Here is a 24,768-nt window from a genome sequence, read left to right as displayed (position 1 = left end):
AGGAGCCCCTGCGAGAGGCGGCCGTCAGCTTCATGGGTGAGCCACGAGCCCGCGCTCCCTCCCCTGCCCACCGCAGCTGGGCCCCGGCCCCGCCTGCTGCCCCGGCAGCGCCACCCGGGCCCGGCGCCGTGGAGGCCCGCCGGGCCCGGGCATTGCTGCTGCTGCCCTCTGGCAGCCGTGCCCTTGGGCGGCAGCATGCGGCAAAGGCTCGGGCTGAGCCCTGCGGGGCCAGCAGCCCGTGTGGCCACAGCGCCGGCAGCGCCGCTGGCAGGGAGCTGTGCTGCTGGGGCCGTGACAGGCTCTGTGTTCACAGGGATGGCCGGCCGGCACCTGACGGGGCAGCAGCAAGAGCTTCAGCTGATCTGCAGTGGTGAGTGAGTGAGGGCAGCGGGCTGACTGCGGGGGCAGGCACGGGAAGCTGCAAGCCCTGCCCCGGCTGCGGAGGGCTCTGCTCCCGCGGCCAGAGCACACAGACATTTCAGGGCCACGTGTGGCATTCGTGGCCAGCAGCTTTGGGCTGATCGCCTCGGTCCCTGCTCCCTGCGGGCCATGGCAAGAGCCGGCCGGGATGACCCTGCCAGGGGGTTCACCTCGGCTCCCTGCACATCCGGGATCTGACCTTGGCTCTGTTCCTCTCTCTTGCAGCCCTTGAAGAAATGGCCTATGACAGCAGTCCCGCAATCAGAAATGCTGCAATTGAATCTTGTTTAATTCTCCGGGCTGTACAGAGAGCTCCGTACTCCACATGGCATAAGCTGCGAGATCAATTCCGCAGTGCATGGAAGAAACGGCCTCGTCTGTGGGGCACTGCCTTGCTGTTCTGCTGCAGCTCCTCAGAGAGATGATCTGCGCAAGGCTCTGTCTGCTGGGCCTCTTGAGCCAGCAGGGGTTTTCTTGTTCTTCTCTTCGATTTTTGTGTTTGTATTTTCCTTTTTGTTGACAATGTAAATATAGAGTATCTTCCAATACACAGAGTCCCAGGATCTTTCTTTTCCTGCACAGTGTCCATAGGGCATAGGGGAAGAGGGGCAAAAGGGTGCTTGTGCTCATCCAGCTGCCCAAGCGTGCAGTGTTTCAGGGAAAAAGGCCAGAAGCCCCTTGGCCTCTGGTGGTTCTGCTGAAGCCTTTGTGCTGCCGACAGAGCAGCTGGGCAGGGGCAGGAGCTGTGGGGATCCCTGCCAGAGCGGTGCCTGGAGATGGTCACAAGCCCTGTGCCACGCAGGAAAGGCCATCCGCATCCTCCTGCCCGTGTGCTGCTGGTTGCTTTGCTGAGGGCTCCCAGGTGCCTCTGGATGGGGCTTCTCTGGAGCTGCTGTGGGGCTGTGGCACTGCTGCCGGGAAGCTTGGCCGGGCTGGGGGACACCGTGAGTCACTGGTAAGCCCTGAGCAATGGGTTGGCAGAGGCCATAAGCAGCCTCCTGGCAGCCGCCTTGATCCTGACAGCCGGCTGCTCTGGCGCTTCCTCGGTGGCCGGTTGGAGGGACCCCCTGGAATCAGGCGTGGAACCCTGGTCCTGGCCTTTCAGGCCTCTGAGGCCAGGAGTTGCCGGGCTGGGCGTGTGGTCTGTGCTCCAGACTGGAGCCCCCCGCCCCTCAGCCTTAGGCATTGAGCTCCACTGCCTGCTTGCTGAGTCTTGCTCCTGTTGCTCCAGGGGAGGCCTAGCTCTGTGGCTTTACATCCCATTGAGCCAGAAGAGCAGCAGCTTGGATCCCAGAGGGGTCACAGAATGGCCCTCTTGGACAAAGGGCATTCCTGTCATTCCCAGGGCAGAGCCACATGAGAGTGCAGCGGGCACCTTCAGGGCCACCTGGGCCACCTCTCTGTGTGCAGGGCTGGCTCTTTGCTTTGCTGCTCTCGGCCTTTTGTCGTCGTACTCCTTGGGCTGCCTGCAGCGAGGGGCAGCCCTATAAGGAGGGTGAAAGGCCCCGTCTCCCACATGTCAAGGCGGAAATGCAGCTCTCCCGGCCCTCAGCCCACGCTGTAAGCAGAGCAGAGCCTTTTCCCCAGCCCTGATGGCTTTCTGCCTGCTTCTGGCCCCTGGCCACCATGACCCACTGCACTCGCTCTGAGTCACCTACAGGATGGCTGGTGCCTCTTAATTTGCTGACCCTGGGACGTGAGGGTCACTGAGGGAAAGGTGGGTGTCCCAATGCTGAGGGCACACGTGGGTCACTAAGCAGACTTGGGCCTTCCCCAGCAGGTTGCAGGTGTCTGGCCTTATGTGTCGTGTTACAGTGGTTGTGCTGCTGCCTGGTCCTGTCCCTCTTGTCACCCTCACCCAACCTGGACCCTCTGACCTGCCTTCAAGAAACCCTGTTGCATCAGACATGGTGTCAAGAGCCCTCCTTCACCTGCCGCTCCAGCGCACATTACAAGCTCCGGGCCTGAGAGCAAGGTGGGCTGGGGCAGCTGCTCTCTCAGACCAAGAGGGAACCGCTCTCGACAGCAGCGGGCCATGGACGTTCCCCGCACCAGATAAAATCATCTCCAAGTTTAGCTAGTAAGGTAGTAAGGTAGAAACCATTAACTGCCGGCAAATCTGGCACTAGTCTCTAAGTTCCATTAGGTTTCTTTATTGCTAATCTAGGAGTAATACATTTTGACTCCCATTCTTCCAATAATCCTGATGTCAGGAATTTATTCATTGTTGCCTCCGTTCTTTTCCCAGCCTATAATCTTCAAAGGTATTGCTTTCTGACTATGGCCTAACTCTTGTCTGCAGCTCAATTGTAATGGGGTCTGCTCATTTGGATTTTCCTGGGCTATCAGTATCCCATACTCTTGGCTACACCTGATTCAATACTTGCTCTAAATAGTTATTCTTGTTTGTTGGTCTTGTGTCAATTGTCTGTCCTACTGCTAAAACCAATTTGTCTTCAGGTACCTTCAACTTAATTTTTCTTTTCCTAAACGGAACTGTTGTATCGAAATTTTCAAGCAAATCTCTGCCTAGGACAGATTTGGGTGCGTTTGGTAAATAAAGAAACTGATGGATTGCCAGTTTCTTCTTGATTTTCCATTTAAGTGGTTGCAGGAAGAATGCATTTTCTGGCTGGCCCGTGGCTCCTATTGCTTGAAGATAGTTCTCACTTTTGGGTATCAGTGCTTGATTCAAGAGTGAAAAATGGGTTTCCACTATTTATTGAAAATTCCACCTCTTCATCATCCTTTAGCCTTATTTTAACCTGCTAGGGTAAGAAGTGCTAGGGTAAGAACTGCCCGTCTCGGTCATTTCTTATCATCTAGAGCGGCTACAAGAGTTTGGTGTACTTTGTCTGCTAACTCTGGGCACTGGCCCTATTTCCAGTGTCCTTATTTCTTACAATATGCACATTGATTTGGCCCCAGCTTGGTCTGTGCCTGGTTTGAAACTCCTCTGCCTCTGCTACTTTTGCCCCTGCCTCTGTTTCATGCGCGTCCTCTCCCTGGTGCTGATCCAGAGCTGCCACCATGGCTGCAGGGAGTTCTTTTTCTTTTTCTCTGTCTTTATCATCATACGCTTTCGATGCTTTTCTCATTAATGCCTTTAAGTCTCTCTTTACAGGCTCTTTCAGCCTCTGAAGTTTCTGCCTGACACCTGGGCTACATTGCCCTAACATCAGGGAAACGGACTGCTGCTTTCCCATATCCGACCAGGGATCCAGAGCTGTGCTTTATGTGCAGCTGCTCACAACCTGTCCAAAAAGTCAGTGGGTGACTCGTGTTGGCCCTGTGTAACATTATCTATTACTGACCAATTTATTGCTTTTGGACTAGCATTTTGTAATTCAAATTTGACTAGTTCCTGGCATCTAGTCTAGTCAAGTCTGGCTGACTCGTGCTGGCCCTGTGTAACATTATCTATTACTGACCAATTTATTGCTTTTGGACTAGCATTTTGTAATTCAAATTTGACTAGTTCCTGGCATCTGGTTAACATTGCACAGCTGCCTGCATCGTTCGGGTCCCACAAAGGGCTTACAATAGGAGACAGCTGGTCCACTGTGCCTTGTAAGGCTCCACTAGCAATCTGTCCCTGCGCACGTGCTCTGGCTACCTTGATCACCAACTCTTTGCTGGTTTTGTTAGCTCTGTCAACATCAAATCAGTAGCACCTCACTCTGGGTCTTGATTCTTGACTATGCACTCCAATCTTTTTGCTACTTTGCCTGGGTTTTCTCTATACATTTTCACTTTTTCCCACCAACGGTTCCGCTCACTCGGAGAAAAGCAGATGTTCACACACATGGCTTCTCCTGGGCGACTCAAGACTAGCCATAAGCGGGGGACTAAAGGCAAAGCTTTCTTGGTTTTATTCCTTGTGTTGGTTGTCACTGGGGGTCTCTGAAAGTGTCCCCTCACCTCATCCTCACTGCCATCTGGGTTTCATTCAGGGGGCCGCGTGGTTGGCTGAGGGGGAGTGTACTCGAGCTGGCCTGGAGTAACTCGGCTGTAAGTCTTGGACACCTAGGACACAATCTTCCTGGTGCATTGGAGCCATTTTCAAACATCTCTGCCCTCTGCTGGATGCTGAACAGCTTTATTTTCTGCCTCTTTTCTCTTTCCAAAGTTAGGACTAAAGGTCCTATGGGGCCAAATAAAAAAGCCACAATTCTTTCTGCCCCTCAGGTTTATTCTTCAGGGTAAAAAACATGTCTGCATATATGGCTGGATCTCATTTTTCTTCTTTGCTTCAAAATAACATCAACTGTAAAAATGTATCATAAAGTTTCAGCAGGGGTCACTTTTCACCGCTTCCTAATTGACACCAAGGCTACCATTGGGTAGGCTATTTCATCCAATTACCTTTCTTTGAAAAATTACCCTCTGGCATTCCTCCCAAATCTTTCTCCACTGCTAAATTACGTTCTAGTGGACTCTTTTTAATACCATCTTTACTTCTCGTCTTGTTCATTCTTCATGCTATCAAAATTTTAAAACTTAACAGGATCTAGTAGTACTTCTCCTTTCCTTCTCTTCATCCCCTGTATACTCCACTTCACACACATGGGCTGTCTCTCAGTCACCCAGCACCAATATTCTTTTTTACAGTCCTAACAAGCAATGAAAATAAAAGGATTCCACGTTCCACACAACCTTCGCGGAATTGGGGTTTGATCAGACATAAAACAAATTTCTTAAAAAACCGCCTAAAGTCATACCCGGGAGTATATACTCGTGTCAACCTGGAGTTCACAACCCTTGACTTTTGATGTAGTGTCTAAAAGATTGAGTGACTGCTCGATGTTTTTCAAACGCTTCTCAAAGTCAGACGAGCTCGGTGCTGTGCCCATTTCCCTGGCGTGTTCCGGTTGGTGTTTATTTGTCAGTTAGCGTATGATGGTTTGTTTTCACGTAGCCCGTGCTTTCCACACGTTGGTTTGCCCCTAGGTTTTGCCCTCCGTCAAAGCTGTCCCTCATGCCATTGCCCACTCTTTGTTCCAGCTCCTTCCCTGCCTGTCAAGATCATGCAGCTCTTTATTCCTGAACCTTCCCTGTCAGTTTTGCCTTGGACCAATCCCTGACTGCACCACCCCTTTGGAATTCCCCTGTTGCTGCAAGCCCCGCTGGTCCAGGTGACCTACCTTCTCCTCCCATCCGGCCTGATTAGTCCCAAGCAACTGATGTAATCCCCTGGCTCCTTCCCTGCAGATTCCTTATTGATCAATCCTCTGTGTTCCACCGCCCGAGTTGTACCCCTCTAAAATCCCACGCACAGAAGTGCTGGCGCCTCTTTGCTGCTGAATCCTTCCCTTGGAATATACCTTTGCCTCTAGAACCTCCCTATCCAGGAGCCTCCTCCTTCTCTTTTGCCTGCTCCGTGCTGCACTTAGTAGATCCTGAACCACTGAGCAGTGACTCATCAGGTTCAGCCGCAGGCAGAACCCACGCCTTGGCCATTCCCCACTCCTGGTGCAGCGCCGCAGTTTTCCCAAGAGCCAGCCCGGGCTCCGCTGGGCTGCGTCACTGGGGAACCTGTCCCAGTGCCTGACCGTGCTCTGGGTGAAAGACCTTTTCCTGATATGGAAATGAAACTTGCCCTATCCCAGCTCCCTGCCCTTTTCTCCAGTGCTGTCACTGCTCCCAACAGTGACGAGAGCTGCAGCAGCCCCTCCGATTCCCCTCAGGAGGATGGTGAAGACCACAATGGCGCCCTTTACTCTCCTCCAGGCAGAAGAAAGTGGCCTCAGCTGCATCTGGGGCTTCCCCTCCAGACCACACTCCATCCTTGCAGTCCTCCTTTGCATTCTGGCTAAAGGCTTCATATCTTTTTCTATTGTCCTGCCCAAAACCGTGCCCATCTGCTTCCAGCACTTCTCTTGGCTGCTGCTTTAGGGTGTGGGCACCATCATCAGAGACACAGAACAGCTTGTCCTCCCACAGTTATCCTTATCCTCTGCACTTGCACGTGTCTGCCTTGATGTTCACTGGGGAACTTCCCACTTTGTGGCCACTCATTGCTGTGCTCAGCAGGGACACGGTTTTGTTTGGACGGGAGCTGCCGGAGCGACATATGCAGCCACTGAAGCCGAGAATAGCAGAGGCTGGGCAGATTCTATTTGTCCCAGAATGCAGGAAAGAGAGTGAGAAAAGCACAAGGAAATTTCAGACTTTGTTACTTTGTAATCTAATTGCCCCGGGGAAACTCAGCAATGGATGGTGCTCTGCTGCTACTGCCAATGCCTTCCATGAGAAAAATTCATTGCAGGAAGGAGCAACATCATCTGACAGAGACCAAGTGTGCCAGCAGTTGCTCCAGCTGCTCCTGCCATCAGCCCCTGCAGGAAGGAGCACAGCCCCCAATGCACGTGGGCTTTGGCTCCCTCTGGCACAGAAGCCCCCCGGGGGCACAGGTCTCTGGGGCAGGAGACGGGCACCAGCGCTGCCAGGGGCTCGAGGGGTGGCGGGTCTGCTTGGCCGGCCACTCTGCCACACCTGCTGATGTCAGCGCTCTCCGGGCCCCAGGGCTCAGAGCAGCATTCGTGCCCGGGCCCACACCTTCCTTGTGCAGTCACACCCGCAGGTTTAGGATGGCCACCAGCTGGGACGTGTCCCAAGGAGGCCGTGCCAGTTTCCCTGCAAGGTCTCGTGCCCTTCCCAGCGCGGCTGCGTCAGCAGCCCTGGCGGCTCCTTCTGCTGCCTCTGAGCCCGCAGAGCAGGGCAGCCTTTGCTGATGCTCTGAGCCCTTGCTAAAGGGCCCTTGCTAAAGATCTTCTCGGCCTGGCTTAGACACCTGGGGCCAGGCATTCCTTCCAACCTGGGCCAGTTTGGGTGGGCTGGGGGCAGCCCCGAGGCAGGCGGCAGTGTGTGCAAGGGCCCTTGGTGACACGCTGCAGCATGGTCACCGTGGCATCGAATGGAACCGGGTGTCCAAGGGCCCTTTGTGACACCCGGTGGCATAGGAGCTGGCGGTGACAAGAGCAGGCCACAGTGCTTGCAGCACACCGCGGGACAGGACAGGACAGAGCGGTGCCGTGAGGAGCCCCCGCACAGCTCGCTCGTTCGCGTCCCACCCGGAGCTTTTCTTAAGCGTTGTTCCTGCAGCTGAGCTCCAGGCCAGACCACAGGACCTTCTTACCTGTGGTCTCCCTGAGGCTTCTCTTCTGCAGGTGCCCTTGAGGCCAGACCACAATCCTTCACAGGAGTCTCCTGTCCTTGTGGCAGGAGCCCTTGAGACCGAGTGCAGGACTTGCTGTCCTGTAGCCTTCCTGAGGCTTCTTTCTTGACGGTGCCTTCCAGGCAGGACTGCAGGATTTGGTGACTTGGAGCTTTTCCAAGGCACCTCTCCTGCAAATAGCCACAAATCCAGTCCGAGACATGGAGCAGCGACCCCCAAAAGTGCCCAAGCTGGCCTGGGTGGAGGAGGAGGAAGAAGGCCCTGCAGCTGCCCTGGCACAGGACACTGAAGAGGTGGTGCCATTCCAGCCACCACACGAGGGTGAGTGGCAGAGCTGGGCAACAGGACTGGTGCCTGCGGCCAGCTTGGCTCCACGCCATTCCGTGCCGGGCCGGGCCGTGCCGGGCCATGCCATGCTATCCCCTGGGGACGTGCCCCTGGACAGGACGGAAGAGGGGCCGGGCAGACAGCCCGCAGTGGCCGTGCTCCATCCCCTGGCGCATCCCGGGCCTCTCTCTGCCTGGGGAGCGCAGGGCTGGGCCGTGTAGTCCGGCCCCTCCCGCAGCCCCTCATCTCTGGCTGCGCTCGCTCTTTGCCAGATGCAGCCCCGGAGCGCACACAAGAGCAGGAGTCCCGCCGTGGCCGCTTCCGCAGAACAGCGCAGGTACCTGCAGCCATCCCCACCTGGGCTGGGCCTGCTCTCCCTGCTCAGCCCAGCACCGTGTGTGCAGCACTCCATGCAACATCCCTGCCTTCTTGCCCTTCTCCTACAGTTTGTTTGCAACTTCATCAAGAGGATTAAGGAGGAAGAGACCATGGGCGCAGGCCTCAGACCATACTCGCCCATCTTCCAAAGCAAGAGCAGTGCTGCCCTGCTGGCTATGCTTGTAGAGGAAGATGTTTACAATCCCAAGCAAGTAAGCAGCCTGTGGCCAGGGTTTGATCCCCCCAGGAATTGCTTGGCCTCCAAAGGCAGGCATGCTGGCTGCTGTGAGCCTTTCAGGCCACATGGCAGCGTGGTGGCAAGGGAAGCACCCCTCTGCAGAAGCTGGGAACATTGCTCTCTCTGGCAGCTTTCCAAGTCTCCCGGTGCCTTCTCCAGGTGCCTGCCATGGTCAGCTACATCCACCAGTGGCTCTTGGCCAATGATTCTGCTGAGCACAGGCTGGACAAGACCCTGCTGGATCTCACCGAAGCACAGCCAAAGGACGCCGTCATGATGCTCCTGCGTGTGGCCCCGTCCTGTGACAGGTATGGGGCCCACCTGCCCCTGATGGGCTCCCCAGCCCATCACCCTGCACAGCCTGCCCCAGGTGTCTGACCAACAGAGAGTTCCAGGGCCCTCTGGCTGCTCCCTTTCCCAGCCCTGGCATGGCAGCCCCTGAGCCTGCTGCCACGCTCCCTTGCTGCCTCTCAGGGCTCTGTCCCCACAGGGCTGGGCTGTCTGGGTGCTGCTGCCAGGGGGGCAGTGGGCAGTGGCAGAACTGGCAGCCAGCTCAGCTGGCCCCGGTGCTGTGTCTGAGACCCCCCTGAGACACAGCTCTAACCCCGCAGAGCTGCCATGGCCATGTGGAAGACCATCATGGCCTCAGCCAGGACTGCGGAGCTGGCACAGCTGATACTCCTGGATGTGCTGGGGAGCTGGCCAGAGCACAGCACCTGCACCTCCGGTGGGGGCGAAACGGCTGTCTTTGCCCTGGCTGTGAGTTTCTGCAAGTGGCCTTTGCTGGCCCCAAGGCTGCCTCCCCAGCAGCTCTCCATCCTCCTTCCCCCACTGCATCTCCCTGCCTCAGGCGCTGGCCTCAAACCTGGCCCAGGGGCAGCTTCAGGGCCACCAGGCTCCGTGCTCCCCCTGCGCCTCTCCTGGCCTCTCCCTGCCACGCTCGGGCCCGGCCACACGGACACCTGGGCACTGAGCGCTGTCTCGGGGGCTCTGTCCTTTGCAGGCAACTGTGGTGATGTGGAAAATCCTCCAGGTGCCCTGTCTCCCACGGATATTGAGGCTGTATTTCCCCCAGCTATTTGTGCATCTGCTCTTCCAAGTATTCTTCAGCACTCTGGATACGCCAGAGGAGGTCCTTACCTTCTGGAAGGCATGCCAGGAAGAGCATGGCCTTGCCACCAGCCCCAACAGGTGCTCCGTGCCAGTCCTCCTGGCCCTGCCACATGGCCTGCCAAGGAGCCAGTGCTGCCTGTGTGACCTGGGCTTTGCTCTGCACACAGGTTTGCAGTGCGGACCCTGAAGTCCCTGCTCTGCCTGCTCCGCTGCGAGGATGTGGTGGTGGCAATGGAACGCAGGTGTGCCTGGGACACGCTGCTCTCTGTTGACACTCACCACTTTGCCGTGGCTCTGCTTGCCAGGTGAGACCCCCTTCTCCCCACTGCCTCTGACATTTGTGCTCTGTGCCCAGGTGCCCCACTAAGTGCCCGTGGTAATGGGCGGGAGGGCCTTGTCCCTGAGGGACAGCCAAGCAGACTGGAAAAGGCTGGGAGAGGAGGCTGCCCATCAGCAACCAACTCCCAAATGGCCCAGGTCCCCTTGCTGGAAGGGTGCTGGGGGAAGATGAGAACTAGGTGAGCCACTCCTGGGAGAGGTTTGCCCCACTGCCTCAGGGGTCTTGTTTCCTTTCTCCCCTCTTCAGAGAAATTCGCCGTCTAGCCATACACTTCTGTTCCGCGGTTGCATTCTACCTGCTCGCCCTGCTCGGCCAAGAGATGCCATACTGGGATTTCCCTGCCCTGGCATTCCTTGTGGAGGTGAGCCTCAAGGCCAGCACTGCCTGGCTGAGCTGCCTCCCAGCTCTCTGCCCTCTCGTAGCCACAGCTGCCAGGACAAAGACACCCGTGCCCGTGCCCTGTGCTGCTGCCTGGGCCATCTGCTGCTGCCTGGGCCCGGCCCTTTGCGCTTCTGGGCCCTGTGCGCTTCTGGGCTCCTGCCGGCCGGCTCCCCTTTCACTGCCCTGTCCCTTTCAGGTCCTCGACTGCCTGGACTTGAGGGAATGCAGTGACAGTCTTCTGGAGATCATGGCACAGAACCTGCAGAGCGAGCACATGGCGAGGCGTTACTTGGCACTCAGAGGCCTTGTAGTGCTGGGCAAGAATCCCTTGATGGTGAGAATGGGCCCGTGGCTGAAGCCCTGCAGGCAGCGTGGGGCTGGGCAACGCAGTCGCTTGGCCTTGCCTGGCCTTCGGGCGCTGGGGCAGCTGCTCCCAGCTCTCCTGCCTCCCGCTTCAGCTGCCCGAGTGCTTCGGGACAGGCCTTTGGCCTCTGGGCCCTGCGGCAGCAGGGCGGCCTTTCACAAAGTTGGCTTCCACGCAGGCCGAAAAAATGCGGAGCCTGACTGAAAGTCTTGTGGAGCTCCTGGAGGAAAATGATAGTGACATGATCAGGATGACCATTCTTCTACTCAGACATTTACTCCTGGATAATGGTGCCCCAATACCCACCCCCATCGCCCTGCAGCTGGCTGAGGCGCTCCTGCCACTCTTTGACCGCGTAAGGCTCTGTGCCCACAGCCACGGCCACTGGCTGCTGCCCGCACACTTGGTGCCCTGTGCAGATGCAGGCCTGTGCCCTGGGGGGCCTGAAGCAGCTGATGCTCAGCTCTTTTGCCCTTCTCTTTCATACAGGATGATATCCAGGTGCAACTGAGCTCCATGTCTGTCTTTCAAGAGATGCTCGACTTATTAACAGAAGAGGGAAGAAAGGCCCTGAAGTCCCACGTGCGCCAGAGCCTGCTCCCACTCTACTTCCACTGCCATGATGAGAATCAGATTGTTGCTGAGGTGAGCACTTGTGGCCAGCTACTGTCCCCCTGGCAGGGGGTTGCGCTGCCTCCTGCCCTGGCACCTTGCGGGCTGCAGCCTCTTCCAGCCTGTGGCATCGGCTGCCTCCTGTGCCCTGCACTGTGGGGCCATCAGTGCGTCTCTGCTGCTCTCCAGGCCTCCCGGGAAACGCTGCATTCTACGGCCAGATTCCTGAAGAGGAGGGATCTCCAACAAATGCTACAGGTGGATCAGAGGTTTGGCGAGTGCCTGGTAAGAGCAGCCGAGAAACCCCAGCCTCAGCCTGCAGAAGGCCCCTGAGGGCGGTGCTCAGTCTGCGGGGCTGGCAGCTGTGCCCCTGCCCGCTGCTGCTCCCAGAGGCCGCGCAGCCTCTTCTCCAGGCTCCCGTGGGCCCGAGCCGGGCGCCCACGCAGTCCCGGCCCAGGAGGGCGGCGGGGCGGCACCGCGGCTCCCCGGGTAGCAGCCGGCCCTCCGGCCCAGCCCCTCGGGAGCCCGGCGCCAGCTGCTGCTGGCCACGCCTCAGGGCTCTGCGAGCAGGGGAGGGCCGGGGCTGGGCGGAGGCAGCGCCCGGCCCGGGGCCTGGGCCCGCGCCAACCCTTCCCTCCTGCTGCTCTCTCCAGCTGGCAGAGGACAGGAGCCGAGCAGCCGAGCACCTGCGCCGGGCCCTGCGCTACCTGCAGAGCCCACAGGAGCCCCTGCGAGAGGCGGCCGTCAGCTTCATGGGTGAGCCACGAGCCCGCGCTCCCTCCCCTGCCCACCGCAGCTGGGCCCCGGCCCCGCCTGCTGCCCCGGCAGCGCCACCCGGGCCCGGCGCCGTGGAGGCCCGCCGGGCCCGGGCATTGCTGCTGCTGCCCTCTGGCAGCCGTGCCCTTGGGCGGCAGCATGCGGCAAAGGCTCGGGCTGAGCCCTGCGGGGCCAGCAGCCCGTGTGGCCACAGCGCCGGCAGCGCCGCTGGCAGGGAGCTGTGCTGCTGGGGCCGTGACAGGCTCTGTGTTCACAGGGATGGCCGGCCGGCACCTGACGGGGCAGCAGCAAGAGCTTCAGCTGATCTGCAGTGGTGAGTGAGTGAGGGCAGCGGGCTGACTGCGGGGGCAGGCACGGGAAGCTGCAAGCCCTGCCCCGGCTGCGGAGGGCTCTGCTCCCGCGGCCAGAGCACACAGACATTTCAGGGCCACGTGTGGCATTCGTAGCCAGCAGCTTTGGGCTGATCGCCTCGGTCTCTGCTCCCTGCGGTCCATGGCAAGAGCCGGCCGGGATGACCCTGCCAGGGGGTTCACCTCGGCTCCCTGCACATCCGGGATCTGACCTTGGCTCTGTTCCTCTCTCTTGCAGCCCTTGAAGAAATGGCCTATGACAGCAGTCCCGCAATCAGAAATGCTGCAATTGAATCTTGTTTAATTCTCCGGGCTGTACAGAGAGCTCCGTACTCCACATGGCATAAGCTGCGAGATCAATTCCGCAGTGCATGGAAGAAACGGCCTCGTCTGTGGGGCACTGCCTTGCTGTTCTGCTGCAGCTCCTCAGAGAGATGATCTGCGCAAGGCTCTGTCTGCTGGGCCTCTTGAGCCAGCAGGGGTTTTCTTGTTCTTCTCTTCGATTTTTGTGTTTGTATTTTCCTTTTTGTTGACAATGTAAATATAGAGTATCTTCCAATACACAGAGTCCCAGGATCTTTCTTTTCCTGCACAGTGTCCATAGGGCATAGGGGAAGAGGGGCAAAAGGGTGCTTGTGCTCATCCAGCTGCCCAAGCGTGCAGTGTTTCAGGGAAAAAGGCCAGAAGCCCCTTGGCCTCTGGTGGTTCTGCTGAAGCCTTTGTGCTGCCGACAGAGCAGCTGGGCAGGGGCAGGAGCTGTGGGGATCCCTGCCAGAGCGGTGCCTGGAGATGGTCACAAGCCCTGTGCCACGCAGGAAAGGCCATCCGCGTCCTCCTGCCCGTGTGCTGCTGGTTGCTTTGCTGAGGGCTCCCAGGTGCCTCTGGATGGGGCTTCTCTGGAGCTGCTGTGGGGCTGTGGCGCTGCTGCCGGGAAGCTTGGCCGGGCTGGGGGGACACCGTGAGTCACTGGTAAGCCCTGAGCAATGGGTTGGCAGAGGCCATAAGCAGCCTCCTGGCAGCCGCCTTGATCCTGACAGCCGGCTGCTCTGGCGCTTCCTCGGTGGCCGGTTGGAGGGACCCCCTGGAATCAGGCGTGGAACCCTGGTCCTGGCCTTTCAGGCCTCTGAGGCCAGGAGTTGCCGGGCTGGGCGTGTGGCCTGTGCTCCAGACTGGAGCCCCCCGCCCCTCAGCCTTAGGCATTGAGCTCCACTGCCTGCTTGCTGAGTCTTGCTCCTGTTGCTCCAGGGGAGGCCTAGCTCTGTGGCTTTACATCCCATTGAGCCAGAAGAGCAGCAGCTTGGATCCCAGAGGGGTCACAGAAAGGCCCTCTTGGACAAAGGGCATTCCTGTCATTCCCAGGGCAGGGCCACATGAGAGTGCAGCGGGCACCTTCAGGGCCACCTGGGCCACCTCTCTGTGTGCAGGGCTGGCTCTTTGCTTTGCTGCTCTCGGCCTTTTGTCGTCGTACTCCTTGGGCTGCCTGCAGCGAGGGGCAGCCCTATAAGGAGGGTGAAAGGCCCCGTCTCCCACATCTCAAGGCGGAAATGCAGCTCTCCCGGCCCTCAGCCCACGCTGTAAGCAGAGCAGAGCCTTTTCCCCAGCCCTGATGGCTTTCTGCCTGCTTCTGGCCCCTGGCCACCATGACCCACTGCACTCGCTCTGAGTCACCTACAGGATGGCTGGTGCCTCTTAATTTGCTGACCCTGGGACGTGAGGGTCACTGAGGGAAAGGTGGGTGTCCCAATGCTGAGGGCACACGTGGGTCACTAAGCAGACTTGGGCCTTCCCCAGCAGGTTGCAGGTGTCTGGCCTTATGTGTCGTGTTACAGTGGTTGTGCTGCTGCCTGGTCCTGTCCCTCTTGTCACCCTCACCCAACCTGGACCCTCTGACCTGCCTTCAAGAAACCCTGTTGCATCAGACATGGTGTCAAGAGCCCTCCTTCACCTGCCGCTCCAGCGCACATTACAAGCTCCGGGCCTGAGAGCAAGGTGGGCTGGGGCAGCTGGTCTCTCAGACCAAGAGGGAACCGCTCTCGACAGCAGCGGGCCATGGACGTTCCCCGCACCAGATAAAATCATCTCCAAGTTTAGCTAGTAAGGTAGTAAGGTAGAAACCATTAACTGCCGGCAAATCTGGCACTAGTCTCTAAGTTCCATTAGGTTTCTTTATTGCTAATCTAGGAGTAATACATTTTGACTCCCATTCTTCCAATAATCCTGATGTCAGGAATTTATTCATTGTTGCCTCCGTTCTTTTCCCAGCCTATAATCTTCAAAGGTATTGCTTTCTGACTATGGCCTAACTCTTGTCTGCAGCTCAATTGTAATGGGGTCTGCTCATTTGGATTTTCCTGGGCTATCAGTATCCCATACTCTTGGCTACACCTGATTCAATACTTGCTCTAAATAGTTATTCTTGTTTGTTGGTCTTGTGTCAATTGTCAGTCCTACTGCTAAAACCAATTTGTCTTCAGGTACCTTCAACTTAATTTTTCTTTTCCTAAACGGAACTGTTGTATCGAAATTTTCAAGCAAATCTCTGCCTAGGACAGATTTGGGTGCGTTTGGTAAATAAAGAAACTGATGGATTGCCAGTTTCTTCTTGATTTTCCATTTAAGTGGTTGCAGGAAGAATGCATTTTCTGGCTGGCCCGTGGCTCCTATTGCTTGAAGATAGTTCTCACTTTTGGGTATCAGTGCTTGATTCAAGAGTGAAAAATGGGTTTCCACTATTTATTGAAAATTCCACCTCTTCATCATCCTTTAGCCTTATTTTAACCTGCTAGGGTAAGAAGTGCTAGGGTAAGAACTGCCCGTCTCGGTCATTTCTTATCATCTAGAGCGGCTACAAGAGTTTGGTGTACTTTGTCTGCTAACTCTGGGCACTGGCCCTATTTCCAGTGTCCTTATTTCTTACAATATGCACATTGATTTGGCCCCAGCTTGGTCTGTGCCTGGTTTGAAACTCCTCTGCCTCTGCTACTTTTGCCCCTGCCTCTGTTTCATGCGCGTCCTCTCCCTGGTGCTGATCCAGAGCTGCCACCATGGCTGCAGGGAGTTCTTTTTCTTTTTCTCTGTCTTTATCATCATACGCTTTCGATGCTTTTCTCATTAATGCCTTTAAGTCTCTCTTTACAGGCTCTTTCAGCCTCTGAAGTTTCTGCCTGACACCTGGGCTAGATTGCCCTAACATCAGGGAAACGGACTGCTGCTTTCCCATATCCGACCAGGGATCCAGAGCTGTGCTTTATGTGCAGCTGCTCACAACCTGTCCACAAAGTCAGTGGGTGACTCGTGCTGGCCCTGTGTAACATTATCTATTACTGACCAATTTATTGCTTTTGGACTAGCATTTTGTAATTCAAATTTGACTAGTTCCCGGCATCTGGTTAACATTGCACAGCTGCCTGCATCGTTCGGGTCCCACAAAGGGCTTACAATAGGAGACAGCTGGTCCACTGTGCCTTGTAAGGCTCCACTAGCAATTTGTCCCTGCACACGTGCTCTGGCTACCTTGATCACCAACTCTTTGCTGGTTTTGTTAGCTCTGTCAACATCAAATCAGTAGCACCTCACTCTGGGTCTTGATTCTTGACTATGCACTCCAATCTTTTTGCTACTTTGCCTGGGTTTTCTCTATACATTTTCACTTTTTCCCACCAACGGTTCCGCTCACTCGGAGAAAAGCAGATGTTCACACACATGGCTTCTCCTGGGCGACTCAAGACTAGCCATAAGCGGGGGACTAAAGGCAAAGCTTTCTTGGTTTTATTCCTTGTGTTGGTTGTCACTGGGGGTCTCTGAAAGTGTCCCCTCACCTCATCCTCACTGCCATCTGGGTTTCATTCAGGGGGCCGCGTGGTTGGCTGAGGGGGAGTGTACTCGAGCTGGCCTGGAGTAACTCGGCTGTAAGTCTTGGACACCTAGGACACAATCTTCCTGGTGCATTGGAGCCATTTTCAAACATCTCTGCCCTCTGCTGGATGCTGAACAGCTTTATTTTCTGCCTCTTTTCTCTTTCCAAAGTTAGGACTAAAGGTCCTATGGGGCCAAATAAAAAAGCCACAATTCTTTCTGCCCCTCAGGTTTATTCTTCAGGGTAAAAAACATGTCTGCATATATGGCTGGATCTCATTTTTCTTCTTTGCTTCAAAATAACATCAACTGTAAAAATGTATCATAAAGTTTCAGCAGGGGTCACTTTTCACTGCTTCCTAATTGACACCAAGGCTACCATTGGGTAGGCTATTTCATCCAATTACCTTTCTTTGAAAAATTACCCTCTGGCATTCCTCCCAAATCTTTCTCCACTGCTAAATTACGTTCTAGTGGACTCTTTTTAATACCATCTTTACTTCTCGTCTTGTTCATTCTTCATGCTATCAAAATTTCAAAACTTAACAGGATCTAGTAGTACTTCTCCTTTCCTTCTCTTCATCCCCTGTATACTCCACTTCACACACATGGGCTGTCTCTCAGTCACCCAGCACCAATATTCTTTTTTACAGTCCTAACAAGCAATGAAAATAAAAGGATTCCACGTTCCACACAACCTTCGCAGAATTGGGGTTTGATCAGACGTAAAACGAATTTCTTAAAAAACCGCCTAAAGTCATACCCGGGAGTATATACTCGTGTCAACCTGGAGTTCACAACCCTTGACTTTTGATGTAGTGTCTAAAAGATTGAGTGACTGCTCGATGTTGTTCAAACGCTTCTCAAAGTCAGACGAGCCCGGTGCTGTGCCCATTTCCCTGGCGTGTTCCGGTTGGTGTTTATTTGTCAGTTAGCGTATGATGGTTTGTTTTCACGTAGCCCGTGCTTTCCACACGTTGGTTTACCCCTAGGTTTTGCCCTCCGTCAAAGCTGTCCCTCATGCCATTGCCCACTCTTTGTTCCAGCTCCTTCCCTGCCTGTCAAGATCATGCAGCTCTTTATTCCTGAACCTTCCCTGTCAGTTTTGCCTTGGACCAATCCCTGACTGCACCACCCCTTTGGAATTCCCCTGTTGCTGCAAGCCCCGCTGGTCCAGGTGACCTACCTTCTCCTCCCATCTGGCCTAATTAGTCCCAAGCAACTGATGTAATCCCCTGGCTCCTTCCCTGCAGATTCCTTATTGATCAATCCTCTGTATCCACCGCCCGAGTTGTACCCCTATAAAATCCCACGCACAGAAGTGCTGGCGCCTCTTTGCTGCTGAATCCTTCCCTTGGAATATACCTTTGCCTCTAGAACCTCCCTATCCAGGAGCCTCCTCCTTCTCTTTTGCCTGCTCCGTGCTGCACTTAGTAGATCCTGAACCACTGAGCAGTGACTCATCAGGTTCAGCCGCAGGCAGAACCCACGCCTTGGCCATTCCCCACTCCTGGCGCAGCGCCGCAGTTTTCCCAAGAGCCAGCCCGGGCTCCGCTGGGCTGCGTCACTGGGGAACCTGTCCCAGTGCCTGACCGTGCTCTGGGTGAAAGACCTTTTCCTGATATGGAAATGAAACTTGCCCTATCCCAGCTCCCTGCCCTTTTCTCCAGTGCTGTCACTGCTCCCAACAGTGACGAGAGCTGCAGCAGCCCCTCCGATTCCCCTCAGGAGGATGGTGAAGACCACAATGGCGCCCTTTACTCTCCTCCAGGCAGAAGAAAGTGGCCTCAGCTGCATCTGGGGCTTCCCCTCCAGACCACACTCCATCCTTGCAGTCCTCCTTTGCATTCTGGCTAAAGGCTTCATATCTTTTTCTATTGTCCTGCCCAAAACCGTGCCCATCTGCTTCCAGCACTTCTCTTGGCTGCTGCTTTAGGGTGTGGGCACCATCATCAGAGACACAGAACAGCTTGTCCTCCCACAGTTATCCTTATCCTCTGCACTTGCACGTGTCTGCCTTGATGTTCACTGGGGAACTTCCCACTTTGTGGCCACTCATTGCTGTGCTCAGCAGGGACACGGTTCTGTTTGGACGGGAGCTGCCGGAGCGACATATGCAGCAACTGAAGCCGAGAATAGCAGAGGCTGGGCAGATTCTATTTGTCCCAGAATGCAGGAAAGAGAGTGAGAAAAGCACAAGGAAATTTCAGACTTTGTTACTTTGTAATCTAATTGCCCCGGGGAAACTCAGCAATGGATGGTGCTCTGCTGCTACTGCCAATGCCTTCCATGAGAAAAATTCATTGCAGGAAGGAGCAACATCATCTGACAGAGACCAAGTGTGCCAGCAGTTGCTCCAGCTGCTCCTGCCATCAGCCCCTGCAGGAAGGAGCACAGCCCCCAATGCACGTGGGCTTTGGCTCCCTCTGGCACAGAAGCCCCCCGGGGGCACAGGTCTCTGGGGCAGGAGACGGGCACCAGCGCTGCCAGGGGCTCAAAGGGTGGTGGGTCTGCTTGGCCGGCCACTCTGCCACACCTGCTGATGTCAGCGCTCCCCGGGCCCCAGGGCTCAGAGCAGCATTCGTGCCCGGGCCCACACCTTCCTTGTGCAGTCACACCCGCAGGTTTAGGATGGCCACCAGCTGGGACGTGTCCCAAGGAGGCCGTGCCAGTTGCCCTGCAAGGTCCCGTGCCCTTCCCAGCGCGGCTGCGTCAGCAGCCCTGGCGGCTCCTTCTGCTGCCCCTGAGCCCGCAGAGCAGGGCAGCCTTTGCTGATGCTCTGAGCCCTTGCTAAAGGGCCCTTGCTAAAGATCTTCTCGGCCTGGCTTAGACACCTGGGGCCAGGCATTCCTTCCAACCTGGGCCAGTTTGGGTGGGCTGGGGGCAGCCCCGAGGCAGGCGGCAGTGTGTGCAAGGGCCCTTGGTGACACGCTGCAGCATGGTCACCGTGGCATCGAATGGAACCGGGTGTCCAAGGGCCCTTTGTGACACCCGGTGGCATAGGAGCTGGCGGTGACAAGAGCAGGCCACAGTGCTTGGAGCACACCGCGGGACAGGACAGGACAGAGCGGTGCCGTGAGGAGCCCCCGCACAGCGCGCTCGTTCGCGTCCCACCCGGAGCTTTTCTTAAGCGTTGTTCCTGCAGCTGAGCTCCAGGCCAGACCACAGGACCTTCTTACCTGTGGTCTCCCTGAGGCTTCTCTTCTGCAGGTGCCCTTGAGGCCAGACCACAATCCTTCACAGGAGTCTCCTGTCCTTGTGGCAGGAGCCCTTGAGACCGAGTGCAGGACTTGCTGTCCTGTAGCCTTCCTGAGGCTTCTTTCTTGACGGTGCCTTCCAGGCAGGACTGCAGGATTTGGTGACTTGGAGCTTTTCCAAGGCACCTCTCCTGCAAATAGCCACAAATCCAGTCCGAGACATGGAGCAGCGACCCCCAAAAGTGCCCAAGCTGGCCTGGGTGGAGGAGGAGGAAGAAGGCCCTGCAGCTGCCCTGGCACAGGACACTGAAGAGGTGGTGCCATTCCAGCCACCACACGAGGGTGAGTGGCAGAGCTGGGCAACAGGACTGGTGCCTGCGGCCAGCTTGGCTCCACGCCATTCCGTGCCGGGCCGGGCCGTGCCGGGCCATGCCATGCTATCCCCTGGGGACATGCCCCTGGACAGGACGGAAGAGGGGCCGGGCAGACAGCCCGCAGTGGCCGTGCTCCATCCCCTGGCGCATCCCGGGCCTCTCTCTGCCTGGGGAGCGCAGGGCTGGGCCGTGTAGTCCGGCCCCTCCCGCAGCCCCTCATCTCTGGCTGCGCTCGCTCTTTGCCAGATGCAGCCCCGGAGCGCACACAAGAGCAGGAGTCCCGCCGTGGCCGCTTCCGCAGAACAGCGCAGGTACCTGCAGCCATCCCCACCTGGGCTGGGCCTGCTCTCCCTGCTCAGCCCAGCACCGTGTGTGCAGCACTCCATGCAACATCCCTGCCTTCTTGCCCTTCTCCTACAGTTTGTTTGCAACTTCATCAAGAGGATTAAGGAGGAAGAGACCATGGGCGCAGGCCTCAGACCATACTCGCCCATCTTCCAAAGCAAGAGCAGTGCTGCCCTGCTGGCTATACTTGTAGAGGAAGATGTTTACAATCCCAAGCAAGTAAGCAGCCTGTGGCCAGGGTTTGATCCCCCCAGGAATTGCTTGGCCTCCAAAGGCAGGCATGCTGGCTGCTGTGAGCCTTTCAGGCCACATGGCAGCGTGGTGGCAAGGGAAGCACCCCTCTGCAGAAGCTGGGAACATTGCTCTCTCTGGCAGCTTTCCAAGTCTCCCGGTGCCTTCTCCAGGTGCCTGCCATGGTCAGCTACATCCACCAGTGGCTCTTGGCCAATGATTCTGCTGAGCACAGGCTGGACAAGACCCTGCTGGATCTCACCGAAGCACAGCCAAAGGACGCCGTCATGACGCTCCTGCGTGTGGCCCCGTCCTGTGACAGGTATGGGGCCCACCTGCCCCTGATGGGCTCCCCAGCCCATCACCCTGCACAGCCTGCCCCAGGTGTCTGACCAACAGAGAGTTCCAGGGCCCTCTGGCTGCTCCCTTTCCCAGCCCTGGCATGGCAGCCCCTGAGCCTGCTGCCACGCTCCCTTGCTGCCTCTCAGGGCTCTGTCCCCACAGGGCTGGGCTGTCTGGGTGCTGCTGCCAGGGGGGCAGTGGGCAGTGGCAGAACTGGCAGCCAGCTCAGCTGGCCCCGGTGCTGTGTCTGAGACCCCCCTGAGACACAGCTCTAACCCCGCAGAGCTGCCATGGCCATGTGGAAGACCATCATGGCCTCAGCCAGGACTGCGGAGCTGGCACAGCTGATACTCCTGGATGTGCTGGGGAGCTGGCCAGAGCACAGCACCTGCACCTCCGGTGGGGGCGAAACGGCTGTCTTTGCCCTGGCTGTGAGTTTCTGCAAGTGGCCTTTGCTGGCCCCAAGGCTGCCTCCCCAGCAGCTCTCCATCCTCCTTCCCCCACTGCATCTCCCTGCCTCAGGCGCTGGCCTGAAACCTGGCCCAGGGGCAGCTTCAGGGCCACCAGGCTCCGTGCTCCCCCTGCGCCTCTCCTGGCCTCTCCCTGCCACGCTCGGGCCCGGCCACACGGACACCTGGGCACTGAGCGCTGTCTCGGGGGCTCTGTCCTTTGCAGGCAACTGTGGTGATGTGGAAAATCCTCCAGGTGCCCTGTCTCCCACGGATATTGAGGCTGTATTTCCCCCAGCTATTTGTGCATCTGCTCTTCCAAGTATTCTTCAGCACTCTGGATACGCCAGAGGAGGTCCTTACCTTCTGGAAGGCATGCCAGGAAGAGCATGGCCTTGCCACCAGCCCCAACAGGTGCTCCGTGCCAGTCCTCCTGGCCCTGCCACATGGCCTGCCAAGGAGCCAGTGCTGCCTGTGTGACCTGGGCTTTGCTCTGCACACAGGTTTGCAGTGCGGACCCTGAAGTCCCTGCTCTGCCTGCTCCGCTGCGAGGATGTGGTGGTGGCAATGGAACGCAGGTGTGCCTGGGACATGCTGCTCTCTGTTGACACTCACCACTTTGCCGTGGCTCTGCTTGCCAGGTGAGACCCCCTTCTCCCTACGGCCTCTGACATTTGTGCTCTGTGCCCAGGTGCCCCACTAAGTGCCCGTGGTAATGGGCGGGAGGGCCTTGTCCCTGAGGGACAGCCAAGCAGACTGGAAAAGGCTGGGAGAGGAGGCTGCCCATCAGCAACCAACTCCCAAATGGCCCAGGTCCCCTTGCTGGAAGGGTGCTGGGGGAAGATGAGAACTAGGTGAGCCACTCCTGGGAGAGGTTTGCCCCACTGCCTCAGGGGTCTTGTTTCCTTTCTCCCCTCTTCAGAGAAATTCGCCGTCTAGCCATACACTTCTGTTCCGCGGTTGCATTCTACCTGCTCGCCCTGCTCGGCCAAGAGATGCCATACTGGGATTTCCCTGCCCTGGCATTCCTTGTGGAGGTGAGCCTCAAGGCCAGCACTGCCTGGCTGAGCTGCCTCCCAGCTCTCTGCCCTCTCGTAGCCACAGCTGCCAGGACAAAGACACCCGTGCCCGTGCCCTGTGCTGCTGCCTGGGCCATCTGCTGCTGCCTGGGCCCGGCCCTTTGCGCTTCTGGGCCCTGTGCGCTTCTGGGCTCCTGCCGGCCGGCTCCCCTTTCACTGCCCTGTCCCTTTCAGGTCCTCGACTGCCTGGACTTGAGGGAATGCAGTGACAGTCTTCTGGAGATCATGGCACAGAACCTGCAGAGCGAGCACATGGCGAGGCGTTACTTGGCACTCAGAGGCCTCGTAGTGCTGGGCAAGAATCCCTTGATGGTGAGAATGGGCCCGTGGCTGAAGCCCTGCAGGCAGCGTGGGGCTGGGCAACGCAGTCGCTTGGCCTTGCCTGGCCTTCGGGCGCTGGGGCAGCTGCTCCCAGCTCTCCTGCCTCCCGCTTCAGCTGCCCGAGTGCTTCGGGACAGGCCTTTGGCCTCTGGGCCCTGCGGCAGCAGGGCGGCCTTTCACAAAGTTGGCTTCCACGCAGGCCGAAAAAATGCAGAGCCTGACTGAAAGTCTTGTGGAGCTCCTGGAGGAAAATGATAGTGACATGATCAGGATGACCATTCTTCTACTCAGACATTTACTCCTGGATAATGGTGCCCCAATACCCACCCCCATCGCCCTGCAGCTGGCTGAGGCGCTCCTGCCACTCTTTGACCGCGTAAGGCTCTGTGCCCACAGCCACGGCCACTGGCTGCTGCCCGCACACTTGGTGCCCTGTGCAGATGCAGGCCTGTGCCCTGGGGGGCCTGAAGCAGCTGATGCTCAGCTCTTTTGCCCTTCTCTTTCATACAGGATGATATCCAGGTGCAACTGAGCTCCATGTCTGTCTTTCAAGAGATGCTCGACTTATTAACAGAAGAGGGAAGAAAGGCCCTGAAGTCCCACGTGCGCCAGAGCCTGCTCCCACTCTACTTCCACTGCCATGATGAGAATCAGATTGTTGCTGAGGTGAGCACTTGTGGCCAGCTACTGTCCCCCTGGCAGGGGGTTGCGCTGCCTCCTGCCCTGGCACCTTGCGGGCTGCAGCCTCTTCCAGCCTGTGGCATCGGCTGCCTCCTGTGCCCTGCACTGTGGGGCCATCAGTGCGTCTCTGCTGCTCTCCAGGCCTCCCGGGAAACGCTGCATTCTACGGCCAGATTCCTGAAGAGGAGGGATCTCCAACAAATGCTACAGGTGGATCAGAGGTTTGGCGAGTGCCTGGTAAGAGCAGCCGAGAAACCCCAGCCTCAGCCTGCAGAAGGCCCCTGAGGGCGGTGCTCAGTCTGCGGGGCTGGCAGCTGTGCCCCTGCCCGCTGCTGCTCCCAGAGGCCGCGCAGCCTCTTCTCCAGGCTCCCGTGGGCCCGAGCCGGGCGCCCACGCAGTCCCGGCCCAGGAGGGCGGCGGGGCGGCACCGCGGCTCCCCGGGTAGCAGCCGGCCCTCCGGCCCCGCCCCACGGGAGCCCGGCGCCAGCTGCTGCTGGCCACGCCTCAGGGCTCTGCGAGCAGGGGAGGGCCGGGGCTGGGCGGAGGCAGCGCCCGGCCCGGGGCCTGGGCCCGCGCCAACCCTTCCCTCCTGCTGCTCTCTCCAGCTGGCAGAGGACAGGAGCCGAGCGGCCGAGCACCTGCGCCGGGCCCTGCGCTACCTGCAGAGCCCACAGGAGCCCCTGCGAGAGGCGGCCGTCAGCTTCATGGGTGAGCCACGAGCCTGCGCTCCCTCCCCTGCCCACCGCAGCTGGGCCCCGGCCCCGCCTGCTGCCCCGGCAGTGCCACCCGGGCCCGGCGCCGTGGAGGCCCGCCGGGCCCGGGCATTGCTGCTGCTGCCCTCTGGCAGCCGTGCCCTTGGGCGGCAGCATGCGGCAAAGGCTCCGGCTGAGCCCTGCGGGGCCAGCAGCCCGTGTGGCCACAGCGCCGGCAGCGCCGCTGGCAGGGAGCTGTGCTGCTGGGGCCGTGACAGGCTCTGTGTTCACAGGGATGGCCGGCCGGCACCTGAGGGGGCAGCAGCAAGAGCTTCAGCTGATCTGCAGTGGTGAGTGAGTGAGGGCAGCGGACTGACTGCGGGGGCAGGCACGGGAAGCTGCAAGCCCTGCCCCGGCTGCGGAGGGCTCTGCTCCCGTGGCCAGAGCACACAGACATTTCAGGGCCACGTGTGGCATTCGTGGCCAGCAGCTTTGGGCTGATCCCCTCGGTCTCTGCTCCCTGCGGGCCATGGCAAGAGCCGGCCGGGATGACCCTGCCAGGGGGTTCACCTCGGCTCCCTGCACATCCGGGATCTGACCTTGGCTCTGTTCCTCTCTCTTGCAGCCCTTGAAGAAATGGCCTATGACAGCAGTCCCGCAATCAGAAATGCTGCAATTGAATCTTGTTTAGTTCTCCGGGCTGTACAGAGAGCTCCGTACTCCAC

This window comes from Melospiza georgiana, chromosome Z, assembly GCF_028018845.1.
Source record: "Melospiza georgiana isolate bMelGeo1 chromosome Z, bMelGeo1.pri, whole genome shotgun sequence".
NCBI lineage: Eukaryota > Metazoa > Chordata > Aves > Passeriformes > Passerellidae > Melospiza > Melospiza georgiana.
This window is presented reverse-complemented; position numbering follows the sequence as displayed.